The sequence below is a fragment of the Chiloscyllium punctatum genome, chromosome 38, assembly GCF_047496795.1.
Source record: "Chiloscyllium punctatum isolate Juve2018m chromosome 38, sChiPun1.3, whole genome shotgun sequence".
In the NCBI taxonomy this organism is placed as follows: Eukaryota; Metazoa; Chordata; class Chondrichthyes; order Orectolobiformes; family Hemiscylliidae; genus Chiloscyllium; species Chiloscyllium punctatum.
In genome coordinates, this window is record NC_092776.1 from 19,946,486 (window position 1) to 19,964,320 (window position 17,835).

Genomic DNA, 17,835 nt, shown 5'->3' on the forward strand with positions numbered 1-17,835 from the left:
TTTAGTTTGCACGGTATTCTTACAGCTGGATCACACTAAGTGACAATGGCTGATTTAGGCTGTGTCAGCCATGGTTCAGTTGGCAGCACTCTTGCCTCCAGTTACAAGATTCTGTCCTTAGGTTTCACTCCAGAGCTTAAGAACAAAACGTCAAGGCTGATGCTTCAGTACAGTACCAAAGGAGGGTTGCACCCTTGGGGTGGGTGTCATTTGCCTGGAAGGCCCCAACCACTTGCTTGGCTAGATTCTAAATATCCTGCAGCACTATTTAGAAGAGCACTGCAAGTATTCATAGCATCTTGGTCAATATTTATCCGTCAGTTCACATCACAGAAAGAGAACGCCCAAATTGCTATTTGTGAGAGTTTGCTGTGTATAAATGGGCTACTGTGTTTCCTACATTAAACAGACACTGCTATTACAATCTCTATAGGAGCCTTAACTTTTAAAATGAGATACAATTTTCCAATCACAGATTCAAAAGACTACACAACAAGATTTCATGGTTTAGGTCCCAAGATCTGCCTGGAATGAGCAGAATCTCTACGCTCTGTGCCTTTTTCAATCTCCTTTTAAACAGAGACCTCTTCACTCAATCTTCTGTACACAATTCAATGACTTTCTAGTCGAGAATTTCCCTTTGCTGTTTTTGTAGTCTTCAGTCACTGTTTGATGATGAACACAAGGTCAGTCCTTTTAACCTGCTTGGCTTGGCTGCAGCTTTTGTGGGTCTTCTTGCCCCAGATCTCTCAGTCTGACTGTTTAAAGACCCTTGTCAGGAATAAGGCTAGCTACCTCTTCCTTGGCATCCACTTTACCTTGAATATATTTCAATCTGCCTCTATAAGTGTGTGGCTCTGTTTACAGTGCAGATTTAGTTTGAATTCATGTGGCCTAGATAGGTTTGGTAGGAGACCCCATCCTCTTTCCAAGTTACTCCATTTAACTTAAATTAAAGGCAACAGATTAAAGCAGAATCCTCTGATCCGTCTAGATTTTCATTCTCCCGAGGTGTATAGTGAGAGTTGGGAAACTTTGCTGCACTAATTTGGGAACAAGTGTCTCGTTGGATTTAATTTCCAGAGGGATGGGATGGGATTGGAGTGGTCCATCCCTCCCCCTGGTACAAACTAGGTGTGGTCACAGGGGTTGCCTAGTTTTGAGACAGGCTGATTAAAAGCCCTGCCTTGGTTCCCTGAAACTTCATCCCAGTTGTTTTGCGAAATATTAAGCCTGTCACTTATCACACGCCATCAATATCCATCATTATAACTTGTCCACCACCAGTTCCATGCCCCTCACATCCCTTGCCAACTTAAAATCAACTTAAGACCCTACCCAACCCATGGCCCTTCATTGCTCCCAGTTGATGCCAGCCTATGCTCTCACCTGTCTCCATCATGCCTTCAGGTCACCATTTCAACTTAATGTGAAATCACACTACTGTACTGATCTCATTATCCCTTATAGTTTTATATGTCACTTAATGATAATCTGGTTAGCCCATGCCTCCTGCCCACCATTTGCCCTTTCATCCTTTATGCCAATTCACCCAGTATCCACCAAGGAAAGGCATCAGGAGTTATGTTGAGAGATTTTTCAACTGACATAGGCAGCATATGTTTAAAGGGCTGTGGGACTTTTTGAAAAGTCAGTCATTAATAATGTCATTAAAAGGCAGAGATGTTAGAATGCTGACTGAAAGAGTGCTATGTACTGTAGCCAGATGTCAATTCAGTCCTGTTTGGCCTGTTGCACCTGACCCTACACCACTCTATCTGAATGTGATGTTCCTCCTGCTCAATGTCCTCATCCTCCTCCTTGGAGGACTGTTACAGTTCTCCCAGCTCTTCAGCATCCATCACATTCCCTCTTTGCCAGCTTCAGTTGTGCAGAGAACACCCTGCTAGGATTTTGTGGCACACTCTGACTGGGGTTTTGTTTTTATTCATTGATGGCATGTGAGTGTCACTGGCTAGACCAGCATTTATTGCCAAATTTAATTATGTAGAAGGCAATTGAGTGTCAATCACATTGCTGTGGGCCTGGAGTCACTTGAAGGCCAGACCAGGTAAAGACAGCAGTTTCTTTCCCTAAAGGCCATTAGTGAACCTGATGAGTTTTTCTAACAGTCGCTAATGGTTCCATGGTCATCATTAGATGCCTAATTCCAAATTTTTGATTAAATTCAAATTCCACCATCTGTGGCGGCAGGATTCAAACCCAGGACCCAGAGCATTACCAGGGTCTCTTGATTAATAGTCTAGTAATAATACCATTAGGTCATCAACTCCCCTTTTACTACGAAGCCCCCTTAAATTGATGCAAGCATTGGAACCTCACCTTGAACAGATTTGTCCCATAACCCTTGATTCCCTTATTGATTAAGAGTCTATTCCAGTCATAAATGTAATTAATGACCCAACCTTCACAGTACTCTGTGGTAAAGGTTTCCATAGATATCCTAAGAGAAGAAATTCATCTCATCTCAGTCTTAAGTGTATGATTCCATATTCTGAGATCATGCCCTATGGTTCAAGGCCCTGGTGCAAGAATGGGCTGCATTATAGCTACTCATAGAGTTATCAAGCATGGTTGCAGAGAGTAGCTCATGATTCTCAGCAGCCATCATTACGATGCATAGCCCTTTGAATAGAGCAGCAAGTTGAGAGTTGTCAAGGATATAGGCATTATGACAACAACTTAGACTTCTGAGATGGGATGATAATGATCAGTGAGTTGGACATTGACCAAGTGGAACCCTTTCTATTCATGAATTACCAGCATTATAATGTGGTGCCTTCAATGTGTGTACAGTCTATGACACTGAGTAGCTGCTGGATGCCAGCGATGTTGCCAAACCTCCTGCCTGGCCTGCAGCACTGACTTCATTGGGAGAAAACAAGATGAAATGGCCTGATCTGGAACAAATCACATCAGTAACAGTATTCACACATAGTTAAAAATCATACAACACCAGGTTATAGTCCAACAGGTTTAATTGGAACCACACTAGCTTTCGGAGCGACGCTCCTTCATCAGGTGATGAAGCGCTCCGAGCGTCGCTCCGAAAGCTAGTGTGCTTCCAATTAAACCTGTTGGACTATAACCTGGTGTTGTGTGATTTTTAACTTGTACACTCCAGTTCAACACCAGCATCTCCAAAGTATTCATACATGTGTGACTTCACGATATGGGAGATTCCACAAGGTCCACAAGTGGATCCTTGGAAGCAGCCATTCACAAAAACATTGAGTCCTGCTGCCATCTTGATTGGGACTCAAATAGGTTGGTCACCCACTCCCCTAAGTCCTGCTCCTGCAAGAGACACAATCATGCCATCACAGGTTGGTGTCCTGGTACATCCTCATTTTGTGATAGTACAGTACATCACTCATCTGGAGGAAATGGCAACGAGGTCAACAGATTCTGGGCCTTCTTTATTTTTCTCCTTTGAATCCTTAAAGAATCTTCTGCTATGATTTTACTGGCATTGAAGGCAGTCCAGAAAAGGTTCATTAGGCTGTTATTGGGTGTGGAGGGAATGTCTTGTAAATTGAGTAGATTGGGCCTGAACTCACTGGAGTTGAGAAGAATAAGAGCTGACCTGATGCAACCATATAAGATTCTTAGGGGACTTGACAGGATAGATGCAAAAGATTGCTCCTCTTTGTGGGACAGTCTAGAACCATAGGGCATAATCTCAGAATATGGATTCATACATTTAAGACTGAGATGAGAGGAATTTCTTCTCTCAGAGGGTATGTGTGGAAATCTTTACCACAAAGGGCTGTCAAGGTTGGGTCATTAATTATATTTATAGTTGAAATAGATTTTTAAGAGATCTGTAAGGGAATTGAGGGTTATGGGTAAAAGGCAGGAAAGTGGAGCGGAGGATTGTCATTTTAACCATGAACTCATTGAATGTCAGAGCAGACTTGATGGGGCTGATTGGCCTACTTATGCTCCTATGACTTATGGACTCTTCATAGGGAAGCTGTTTTTGCAGCCATGGGAGATAGCTGCTGGTCTTGGGCTGGCTGACACCTTTATATCATTTCAATTTGTATCCGTCATCTTTGAATGGCTGCAACGGTAATGTTCACTCCTACAATTGCTGGATCCATTTGGACTGGGTATAATGAGCCTATGTAGGGACTTTCAGAGGCAAAACTGCTTCTTAATTATCTGATTCATCAACAGTCACAACAGATATAAAGAACATTTCACCATAACCCTTGATACATTGGGACTTGGAGACCTCTAACACAGGAGGGAAATGGGTTGCTTCTATGTAGACCACAAACAAGGACCAAGAGTAGGCCACTCAATGAGATCATGACTGATCTGATTTTAACCTCCAACTCTACATTCTTAAATATAAAGTCATAGAGATGTACAGCATGGAAACAGACCCTTTGGTCCAACCCGTCCATGCCGACCAGATATCCCAACCCAATATAGTCCCACCTGCCAGCACCCGGCCCAAAACCCTCCAAACCCTTCCTATTCATATGCCCATCCAAATGCTTTTTATATGTTGCAATTGTACCAGCCTCCACCACTTCCTCTGGCAGTTGATTCCATACATGTACCACCCTCTGCATGAAAAAGTTGCCCCTTAGGTCTCTTTTATATCTTTCCCCTCTCACCGTAAACCTATGCCCTCTAGTTTTGGACTCCCCCACAGGGAAAATCCCTGATAATAGAACACAGAACATAGAACATAGAAACATACAGCGCAGTACAGGCCCTTTGGCCCACGATGTTGCGCCGATCCAAGCCCACCTAACCTACACTAGCCCACTATCCTCCATATGCCTATCCAATGCCCGTTTAAATGCCCATAAAGTGGGAGAGTCCACCACTGCTACTGGCAGGGCATTCCATGAACTCACGACTCGCTGAGTAATGAATCTACCCCTAACATCTGTCCTATACCTACCACCCCTTAATTTAAAGCTATGCCCCCTCGTAATAGCTGACTCCATACGTGGAAAAAGGTTCTCATGGTCAACCCTATCTAAACCCCTAATCATCTTGTACACCTCTATCAAGTCACCCCTAAACCTTCTTTTCTCCAATGAAAACAGCTCCAAGTACCTCAACCTTTCCTCATACGATCTTCCTACCATACCAGGCAACATCCTGGTAAACCTCCTCTGCACCCATTCCAGTGCCTCCACATCCTTCCTATAGTATGGCGACCAAAACTGCACACAATACTCCAGACGCGGCCGCACCAGAGTCTTATACAACTGCAACATGACCTCAGGACTCTGGAACCCAATCCTCTACCCATAAAAGCCAATACGCCATATGCCTTCTTCACAGCACTATTTACCTGGGTGGCAACTTTCAGAGATCTGTGTACATGGACACCAAGATCCCTCTGCTCATCCACACTACCAAGTATCCGACCATTAGCCCAGTACCCCATCTTTTTGTTACTCTTACCAAAGTGAATCACCTCACACTTACCAACATTGAACTCCATTTGCCACCTTTCTGCCCAGCTCTGCAGCTTATCTATATCCTCCTGTAACCTGCCACATCCTTCCTCACTGTCAACAACTCCACCGACTCTCGTATCATCCACAAACTTGCTCACCCAACCTTCTAGCCCCTCCTCCAGGTCATTTATAAAAATGACAAACAGCAATGGTCCCAAAACAGATCCTTGCGGAACACCGTTAGTAACTGCACTCCAAGATGAACCTTTACCATCAACTACTACCCTCTGTCTTCTTCCAGCCAGCTAATTCCTAATCCAAATCTCCAACTCACCCTCAATGCCATACCTCCGTATTTTTTGCAGTAGCCTACCATGGGGAACCTTATCAAACACCTTACTAAAATCCATATACACCACATCTACCACTTTACCCTCGTCCACCTCCTTATTCACCTTCTCAAAGAATTCAATAAGGTTTGTCAGGCACGACCTGCCCTTCACAAAACCATGCTGACTATCCTTGATCACATTATTCCTATCCAGATGTTCATAAATCCTATCCCTTACAATTCTCTCTAAGACTTTGCCCACAACAGAAGTGAGACTCACCGGCCTATAGTTACTAGGGTTATCCCTACTCCCCTTCTTGAACAAGGGAACCACATTTGCTATCCTCTAATCTTTCATCCTTTGGCAAATATGTGTCTGCCTTAAAAAATATTCAAAGATTCTGCATTCACTGCCTTTTGAGGAAGGGAATTCCAAAGGTTCACATTCCTCTGAGAGAAAAAACAAGTTTCCCCATCTCTGTCTTAAATGGGTCACCCTTTAGGTTTAAACCAAGACCCCAGTTCTAGATTGTCCCACAAGAGAAAACATGTTTTCAACATCTACCAGTCAATTCCCCTGAGGTCCTTATATGTTTCAATTAAGTCACTTCTGACTCTTCTAAACTCCAGAGGATAGAGACTTAGCCTGTCTAGCCTTTCCTCATAAGGCAATCCACTTATTCCAGGTATTAGACTAGTAAACGTGCTCTGAACTGTTTCCAACACGAGTATCCATTCATAATTACAGTGATGTGTACAGTACGCAATACTTCAGATGAGGCTTCACCAAAGTCCTGTATAACTGAAACATAACCTCCCTCCTCTTGCATTCAATTCCCCTCATAATAAACCATAACATCCGATTGGTTTTCCTGACTAGTTGCTGACTTTTGATATAATAAATTTTATTCAGATGTATGTAGGACACTTCACTGAGTTACCAATAGATATCCGCTATTATAAAATTTGCAATTAATGGGCTGGAAACTGACATTGCATCCATGTTCCAAATGGCAAATGAGGGCCTAAGTAATCAGTTCCAGAGGGCTGTGCCTGAAAAATATCACAATGCTCCAATATTTTCAGGTACCTGAGCCAGACAGTAAATCCCTTCCATAAGCTAATGAGAGGCTTAACGCATATCAACAGGTTCCTCTGAGAAAATGGTCTGCCCTGAGGTGTGAGATCTCAGTAATTCCAAAAAAGGAACCTTTTTATAATTCTGACAAGGAGCAGGACAACTGATTTTAAGAAGGTTTTTTGGTTACATTTTAGTGTCAAATTTTTTCCAATAGACTTCTACTCTGAAAAACAACAAGGTAATATCTTCCATTACTGAAAGTTACTTTCGCATCTATAGAGAATTGACATTCTTCACACCACTCAACATCTTGGTGGATATGGTTCAACGTGATATAAGAATATAAGAACTGGGAGCACGAGTAAGCTGACCCACTGAGCCTGCTCTACCATTCAATAAGATCATAGCTGATCTTTTCGTAGACTCAGCTCTACTTACTAGCCCACTCATCATAACACTTAATACCTTTATAGTTCAAAAATCTATCTATCTTCACCATGAAAACATTCAACGAGGTAGCCTCGACTGCTTCACTGGGCAGGGAATTCCACAGAGTCACAACCCTTTGGGTGAAGAAGAAACTCCTCAACTCAGTCTTAAATCTGCTCCCCCTTATTTTGAGGCTACGCCCCCTAGTTCTAATTTGACCTACCAGTGGAGATAAACTCCCTGCTTTCATCTTATCTATTCCCTTCATGATTTTATATATTTCTATCAGATTCCCTCTCATCCTTCTAAATTCCAGTGAATATAGTCCCAGCATATTCAATGTCTCCTCATAAGTCAACCCTCTCAAATCCGGAATCAACCTAGTGAGCGTCCTCTGCACCTCTTCCAATGCCAGTACATCCTTTCTCAAGTAAGAAATATAATTACATCAACTTTGACTGCAGTGTTAAAGTCAAATTCAGCAAAGACCATGGTACAGTATTCCAATATGCTCAAAAAATTATGCTTAATAGTCCTTAAATATACTTATTTGCATATATAGTTTCCTGTTCTAATACATGGTCAACAGCTAACATTCAGTATTTCGTTTCTTTTTTGTTTGTTTAAAGTAACTTTTACATGATATTATTCTGGTTCATAATCCACACGAGCTTGGAGGATAGGGAGTTATAAAGCAACATACCTATCAGTACTGGATTAGTGGTGCTGGAAGAGCACAGCAGTTCAGGCAGCATCCAACGAGCAGCGAGATCTTCAGCATCTGCAGTCATTGTTTTTACCTTATACCTATCAGTATCCCTGTTATAACAGGTTAGCAATTGCCATAGGATAGATTTTACTAAATATCCGATTTTATGTTTCTCAATGTTCTGCTACTTTGAGATGATTCGGTTTACCATTATTTGGCTTTGAAGTAACTTCACCTAAAAGATTCAAACACTGGAAAATTCTTCGAAAACCACCTGCAATGAGACACTGATTAAGCAAACATATAATAGAAAATGCACATTGTAGGCAGGCTCAAATTATTAGGATGTAAATGCACCCTTAACATTAAATTTCTGTAATAAAATTGAGCATACAGGTTGTTTTGCTATAATGTGCAGTTTGTTAACATGAATTCGCTATAACAAGATTGACGAATTGGAGACATTGTTTCTAAAGCACCAAGTTTTAATGCATATATTGGTTTATAACTTGATTATAACTGGTTTAATGGTGTTGCTATTATGCAATTTTTTTATAACATGTTCTGCATGAGTACAGAACAAACGCGTTATAGCAGAACTGACTGTATTACCTTTAATGGTCCCGAACTTTCTTCTTTTGGGGTTTATGAAATAAATTTCCTTGCTTTGGTCCAGGAAGAGTGCATTTAGTCACAATCATATTAGAGCTGCTGAGGAACACTCTCACTGAGAGAAACTTAAAGTGATGAAAATGGACACTAATCTTACAGCTAGTGACAAACAGAATTTTCTAGACTATTAAAAGAGGTTTTGTACAACACCTATTAGGTTTTTGACTAGCCCATGAAATTCAAAACCTATAATTAATAGAACTGGGTGAAAGGTGTGAATGCATCATGAATAAATAAAGAATTTAATGAATGCACCGATAAACGTATCCAATAATACATACCAAGAAAGTATATTGTAATTATGTGAAATTCCCATGGAAGTGACCTTTGAAAGATTTATGTCTTCTCCAAAACTATTTGTAAAGCCCCCAATTGGCTTCAGCCCAATGAAACAATGAAGTTCTAGTCAATTTGTGCACTGATCCAAGCAATATGCCTCCCACAAGTAAAGAAAAAGTACTGGCTGTCGCCACAAAAATCTACTTGAAATGCCATGCTGAAATATTAAGTACTTACATTCAGGATGATAATACAAGATTCAGGTATATTTTAATAAGAAGTTTTTGGAGTCCAATGACAATAAGAAAAATTGTTGAGATTTAGATTTACTTTTTAGAATTTAATGGCATTCAGAAAAAAAATTCAAATCCTGCATGACTTTAAAATTAAAAGGAGCCTGGATAATAGTCTATAATAAATGAACAGATTACCAAGCATCACTGTCAAACAAATACTTTACAGTTTGTAGTGAGCACTTCAATGCCATTGCTGACAATGAACACATAAAATCATCATGGCATCAAATTTGCTTACTGATAATTTACTAATAGTAGATTTCATCAGTAAGTTAACTAAAAGACAGTACTTGCTTGGATTCTGGTTTTCAAAATGTAGTGCAGGTGACCTTCTAGTTTTCACTTGTTCAAATTAGAAAATAATTAATTACCACTACCAAAAACACTATGTACTCCCAACCCATCCCTAGCTGTGTACCTACCAGTGACTGCCTCAGTATGTTTTGGGTATAAACTCTTGAGAACTAGATTTTCAAGGCCGTAGTGAGGACTGAATGGAGTCAGACAGGAATCTAAACTGAAAGCTGTTCAAACTTCCAATGGATGATTATCTGGAATCCAGGACTCTCCAAAAATGCTTTCCAATTGGAGTTAGGCTTGGAAACCCTGGCGCGTTCAGACTCACTTACTTAACCAGGAAATGTTAGAGCATTAAAATCTGCTTTAACTCCTAGGTCATCATAAAATGGACAACCCTCTCCCCAATCATTTACATTGACCCACCCACCCCTGATACTTAACCCTTACCCTCCCCCTCAGAATATGAGGAGGAGAGGAAATGCAACAGAAGGCTCATTAGCCTCTCCATATTATCTGTTATAAGAATATTCTTGTTACTTTATGTTTATTTTTAACAATTAAAATAACCCACAGTAAGCTATAAAGTAAGGACAGAGACCAGAAATTGCACTTAACTTAAAAGACTGTGGAATTATTTCTAATTAAAACAGTTGCATATAGCTTCACATACATGATGTTAATCCAAAAGTATTTGTAGATATTTGTTGGCTCAGTTTATAAATATCTTGGAAAATTTTGTACCTGGATAAAAGTCATTTTTCTCTCCATTTTGAATCCACCTCCCTTCCTCGGTCTATACAGTGTAGAAGGAAGAGTGTCAGGAAAACCTCAAACAGGGAATGAAATGTAACAGGAAGAGATCATAAGGGAGTTGATTATCTCTCCCTATCTGCAGAAAGCCACATCTTGCAGAATATTTATGTTTTGGCCTTCCAGGGATATGTAAAAAATAATTTAAAAATTAGTCTGTGTGTGTTAATGGCCTGATATCCCAGTGTGTGGACTAGTGTGCTGTGAAGTGGCAGATGAGTATCACAGCTCAACAGCCACTTAAATACACCTACCCTCCATCTGAAGAAATAAAAGAAACTTTCTACCACTCTTAGTCAGCCATTGTCAAAATTAATCAGAAAAACAAAAGTTTCAATCATCTATAACGTCAGGAGTTTTGAAATTGAGTGTTCAACTACCTACGCCAATACTATTGGTGACCTTTTCTATAACAGCTGCAACATTCAAATGTCTGTTCTTCACAATAATTCAGAAACTGATCTGTAAATCTTTTCCTTAAGCTTTCACTTTTTTTCTCTCTGTTAATTCAAGAAACCCTGGTTAAATGGTTCCTTTTAAAACATAAGTTCATTTGGGTCCAGGAGAAAAGGTTTCCATTAGAGAAGGAATCTTTGAAAATTAACTTTGTTGTGAGAAACAGAGAGATGGGTGGGGAGGGGAGTTGGATAATTATGGGGATTCAGTTCACCCCTCCTCAACTGAGAGATTAACGTTATGAGGCATGATGTCTGAAACTGTAACGAATGAGGGAAGCTCACCTGGAATGCTCTCCAATTTTTTTCTCTGATTCTTTTATAAGTGTCTCAACTTGACTTAGTAATGTTCCTGATGCACAAACAAGGTCAAGGGCATATGTGTGGAACAAAACATTACAGAATAAAGTCTCCATCATAATATTGTGTGATCACGTTTAACCAGAATTCTAAAATGATAAATATGTAGCACATGGTTGGCAATGTGCTCCAAATAGCATTGACCATCATCTAATGTAAATTAGGAGATTGACATATTTATCCATTAGCATTTTGATCAATAGAGTTATACAGTAAAAGAACAGTAAGAAATGATGTGTATTCTGGTTTTAATTTATTCTGAGACTCTGGGATAACTCAGGAAATGTAATGGAATTGTAAACTGGATGCTTCCTGGTCAACATTTTTATTGCACCAATTAAGCTTTCATCATTTACAAAGTTATAATTAGAAAAATATCTAAAGCTTGTTCCAATTTGAATTTTCTTCTAATGCAGAAAGGAAGTATCGTATCTTGCTTAAATTTGAAAGGGGCAGAAAGTGAAGTGTTATATCATAACAAACCAGAAAAGTCTAGTAATTTGATTATCATGAAAACATACATTGGGGACAGCACGCAGGGACCTCCTTTAATTGTGACTTTGGCAACCATTGTTTGTCCTCTTCCTCTGACTTCTTTAAGTTGTCCAACTTTCTTCCTTCATTTTTCCTGCTTTGACTTTTCCTCCAGTCCCAAGGACTACCATAATTGAAATGAAACTGACTCAAAGGCAAACAAAATCTGTCCAGCACAAACAAAGACCTATTAGCAGAAGCCACAGTACAGTTGCAGAACATAGAGGAACTTATCCTAAACAGACAAATCAGGTTTTAACTAGTGCGTAGTTGAAGAACTATTCCCCCAGATACTTTCTGCTTGTTGGTGCCACAGTTCTTGTTAAGGGAGTTTATTGCAATTTTTCAAAAGGGTCTTACAATGAGAATGGGCTCCTTATTTAAATATCATAGCAGCCAAAGTTGACACTCCAGTCAGCACTCAGAATATATAATGAGGAATCCAACATCCCAATCTGGTGTACAGTACACTTCAGATGAAAAGTGACCATGCATATTCCACATCTATATTGAACCTTTACACATTGGTTTCACCCCTGCAAAAACGATACAGTGCAATCAAATTTCTTCCCCAACTTGTTTTCATTTGTCTTTATATAGCTGCTGTTAGTATTTGAGACTACTATCTGTTTTGTACTGATTGTCTCAGGTATGAAATGTCTGGTGGCACCATGAGGAAACCAGATTCTGAAGTAATTTTCAACACTATCAGAGTAGCAACACCAGTTCTTCTTTATTAACTATATGAGGAAGCTGCTGCTGATGTGAGGGCTGCTTTTGGTGGCAACGCTGTAATAAATGAAAGTTGTAAACATAATGCTATACTATTCTAATTAAAGAAGACAATTTTAAAATTGCTTTTGAAGTGCTCATCTGTCAATCTAGAAACATTTGAGAATCATTTACCCTATGTAGGAAAAAAGAAATAAAGTATTGAAGAAATCAAGAATTGTTAGCATTTTAGATAGTGAGAACATTTTAATTTTATATTAGACTAAGTCACAAAAAGTATCACTTTGACTTGTACTGTTAGCTTCGAACTATATAAATAAACAGATAACTTGACATCCCTTCATTCAAATATAGTTGTGGTAGAACAGAATCCCTACTGTGTGGAAACAGGCCATTTGGCCCAACAAGTCCACACTGAACCTCTGAAGAGTATCTCATCCTGACCCATTCTCCTACCCCTATTACTCTACATTTCCCCTGACTAACGCACCTAGCCTACACATCCCTGAACATTATGGGCAATTTAGCAGGCCTGCACATCTTTGGACTATGGGAGGAAACCAGAACAGCAGGAGGAAACCCATGCAGACACAGGGAGAATATGCAAACTCAAACAGTAACCTCTGTACGGGATTCAGCACAAAGATATTCTATTCACATTAAAGGGTTAATCAAAATGAACACACATTTGTTAGGGAGATGATGTGACTGCTTTACACATGTTATTAGTTTTTGTTAACAATGGCACAGAATTTAGCAATTCTTTCAGAGTATCTATTTCACTTTATATTTATTTGTGTCAGATGTGGCTCAGACTTGAGAACAAAATCTCAGCTGGAACTCCAGAACACACCAGAGGGAGCACTGCATGCTGGAGGACTCCTCTTACAGAGGAGATATTAAACCAAGGCCACATCTACTTTCTGAGATGGATTTCAAAAAGATTATATGGCACGATTTTAACAAGAGTGTGCAAGTTACCTACAATCCCCGAGCCAATATTTATTATTCAATTGATAAAGACATGTTATTTAATTGTTGTAATTGGGAGCATGTTGTGCATGAATTGACTGCCATATTTCCTATAACAGTGAAAGCATTTCATGTATTTCATTGGCTGTAAAGAGCTTTGGGACAATCTGAGATCATGAAAGCAGATATAAATATGAAAGCCTTTCTTTTGTTGAGCTGGAGTATAAAAATGGCCCAGTCTCCACTAAGATGTCACTTGAAAAATCCATCTACTTTTATAGAGGAAACCCGATGTGATGACAATTCAATGATGGCATGTTTTGCTGATGAGATTCATTCTGCAACTTCATCAGTAGCAAACTAAATTCTAGTATGATTCACTTCTCATCAGATCCTATATTTTTCATTTTCTTATGTAATCCAGTAGCAACTTATTAAGCTTAGCTGTATACTCAGTACTAACTGACTTAGGTTAACAACATTGTAAATATAAATGTCAACATTTCTGTTTTTCACTTCTGAAATAAATATTATAGAACATAAAATTGCATCTGTAATTTTGAATCCACAATATGGACCAGCCTGTTGATTTTATGCCTAGCATTAAATACTTCCTGAATCTAAAGTTCCAATAATTTACTGTGGCTTTTTTACCCCCGAAAGAAGAGATTGCTTAATTTACTATTCCTAATGGCTGAGCAAAGTAATTTGCTAGGAAAATCTTCTTTTAAGGTTTCTGGAACAAAAGAGTGGGAGTGGGAACTCGGTCTTTGCTTTGCAGTAGAAGCAATGATCCGTTAATGCTTTGAGGATCATTTCTTTTATAAATTGCATGAAGGAGTTATTTAATCGCAGGTAGCAACCATCCCCTTCAACCTAAGTAACTATGAAAAGGAAAGAATTTGGAATGAAAGATTCTTTTAAAATGATAACAGAATAATGAATACAGATGACAATGGATTCAGTTTAGCATATTCAAGTCCCCCATTGAATAATTTTTATAAGGTATTCAAATGTGACAAGACTATTCTCCATTATTGTTCTGAGAAACATTGAAATGATTTGATGAAACAAATCTCTGTGCTATATTGTTTTCCATGCACTAGCTACGAACAAAGACTGGAGTATATCAAAGCTAAATTTGTAGGTGTTTTCTGAAAATGGATAGGCTACAGCAGAGAGAGGAAGACACAGAATGAAAGACCTACCTAACTCTCTCAGAGGGACCATCTATTCCATAGGAAAGTTTCAGATTCAGCTGACAAGGAGGACCAAGACTGTGTAACTCAAGTTGTTGGAAGGCTTGTAATTGGACTCCGGGATTATCGCAGCCTTGTTGAAGAATGACTGAAGGCACCACTCATATGCTTTGCAGTTGCTATCCTTATTTTTTTTTGCTAGAAATAAACATAAATTCAAATTCCAATTCTAAAATAATCTGAATTTGATTATTTTGGATCAATTCACAACACCTAAACTAGAGATAAAATATGCAGGTGTCTCTGTAATGTATTGTTCACAACAATGAAACAGAGAAACATCATGGGCCTAAGAGCCTGTTCTGTGCTGTACTTTTCTATATTCTGTGTAGAAAGGCATTTTCATCTTGATCTGGTGGAGAAGGTATTCAGTTAGTTTGATATTTTGTGGAAGTGTGACTGCTCTAGGATTGGTCCATATTCTGTTTTTGAACAAGGAAGCATAAGTATGCATTCACTTTACAGCAGTAATATTAGAAAACTTATTTCTAACTGTACACTGGTGAGAAAACTATCTTAGAAATGTTTTCCTTTGTTGTTTAAAAAAAACGTATAACACCAGATTATAGTCCAACAGGTTTGTTTGGAAGTACTAGCTTTCAGACCATTGCAGGTAACTGATGAAGGAGCAGCGCTCTGAAAGCTAGTTTTTCCAAATAAATCTGTTGGACTACGACCCGGTATTGTATGATTTTTAACTTTATCCATCCCAGTCCAACACAGGCACCTCCACATCATAAAAAAATGTTTACATTTTCAGTGAACAATCTCACACCAGTTCTGGTTTCTGCAACCCTGCTATAACAATATCCCCCTTCATTTAGGTTTGGCAAGGCACTGACTGTACATACTGTATAGATGGAACCACATGAACCCAGCAGCAGACCTAGAATCTACTTCCAATTGCAGGCAGCTTTGCCATGTTTCTTTAATTTAGCACAGCATTAGCATCCCCATTCTGGGTTCCCTGGTCAAAGACAGGGTCTGCTGAGTCTGTCGAATGGTTTCTAGTTAAAGGCACCCCAGCGAGGGTCAGAATGGTTGATGAAATGCTATCTCTCTCTTTGCCTCTTCACAGCTGTTGCTAGACATCCCAAGGGCTTCCAGCATTTTCCATTTTTCTCTTTCAGATTTTGACATTCTCTTTGTGTCAGGCAAGCTACTTATTGAATCCAGTGGCTTCAGCAACCTGAAGAACTGAAGCTAGATCTGCGAAGTCCACCCCAGAGTCTTGGATTTTCAGCTGGAGGCTGTGCTGTGGGGTCTGAGAGACAGAAGTGACTTGATCTTTGCCATGGACATGAGATCGAGGGCAGTCTTGCTGAGGAAGCTGCCATGGATGTAAGAGGTTGAGGCAGTAAGCAACAGGAATGTGGTCCCTTAAACCTGGAAACAGTGAATGAAGAGGTTCAAACACATCAGGAAGCTAGGAAGGATGATGGCATAACACTCAGATGTAAACTCCCACACTCCAGCATTTTCTCAGAGTTAGGAGGCAGTGACTAATTCTTAGGCCCCACAGAGTTCTATGTTCCACTAAACTGAATATTAAAAAAGAAGGGCTTTGGTGAAGTAGGACGTGAAAATCTTCGAAGCAAAGCTCTGACCTCCTCTCTTCAGTTTAATCATTAAGCTAACTCAATTAAAGTTAGCATTAAGTCCATGATGACAATGCTTATTCTAATCAGATGTATCATCAAAATTCATCATTATAATTAGGTGAATACGGTCTTTTGTGTTTCGACAACCTCAAACAGTTGACAACAGTTTTTGGAATTCTTGACTTGCTGACACTGTTAACCAGATTGACATGTTGTCAGGCCTATGCTTTTCCCAGCCCTTGCAATTGGTCGCCTTGAATGCTAATGAAGGAATTAAGTGCTACAGTGAGATTTTCTGTATGTGAATCATCAAACAACTTCTCCTTTGGGACCTGAAGCCTTACTTTCATTGCATGCCAATCAGTTTTGGGAGGCAATGATTTTGTTTTACATCACATATTTGCTACTACAGGCGAAAATAAGGGGTCTTCACACATTTGGTGAACAACAGCTCAAGGCCAGCATGATGTATTTCATTTAGTCTCCATTAACTGTCTTCAGTAGAGATAAATCCTGGGATACTACACAGATACTCCAGTATTCCTGTACAAATGTCAAGCCACTTATATTCAGTATTGGGCTGTGAAAACAAGCATTCTGTTATTTTTGTGGTTAATTTACTACAGGATATTGTAATGACATTATGCCAAATGTGGGGTTAAAGCAGGGGTACAACTTCCCAAGAATCGTCATAAGCCAACATCATACATTAAAATAAGAAAGTCAATTTATTTTAACAAATGGATATTATTTCCATTATGCGTATGTGTAAACAAATGTATCTGAATTCATTATACGTCTTAACATAATACAGTCTATTTTAGCTGGTAACACACCAATCCTTGACTTGCTGAATCCACCATTGGCGTGCATTCTCTGTTGCTGGCCAAGCACAACAGACAGTGGAGGTTTCTTTAAAACAAATTGTGGTAATATGATTGATTATCAGTTAGTACCATTACATTTTCAATAGTTCTACATTGGAGTTTAAAGCAAAGTTTGTGCACTGCTTCAGCTGGGTCATGTAATATTCACATGGGCCGAGTGTGAGCTTTTAAATTCAATTGGGGATTTATTTTCTTCTCATGTGGCTCAGACAGCTCTCCCAATCTAGCCCCGCGAGTTGAACTGTGAGCTGTCAACCCAACAGTTTTATGGAGCATCAGGGAACAGGTAGACTACACTCTCTAACCTCAGAAAACCCCTTCCATCTCATCTTAAAACATTTTTATAAATTGTCACCTTTAAAAATCAAGCAAGTTCCCCTGTCATTCTGTGTACACTAACATCCTGCTCTGTCTCTGTTTCCTAGGGTTCAGAGTTTCCTTGGGGAACTTCCATCCATTGTTCTTACTGTGAAAACAGGAGCTATGAAGCAAGAAGTGCATCAATACTAACACAGAGAATGGACTTTCCATTAGTAGAGACTACAGATAGTTTTTCTATAATGAGATAGTTGCATTACTGTGCAACCTGTATTATAGAAAAATCACACTGTAGAAATAGCACTTAAAGTGTTGGTGATATAATTGTGTTACAGCCAAAACATCTTTTAAAAGTTT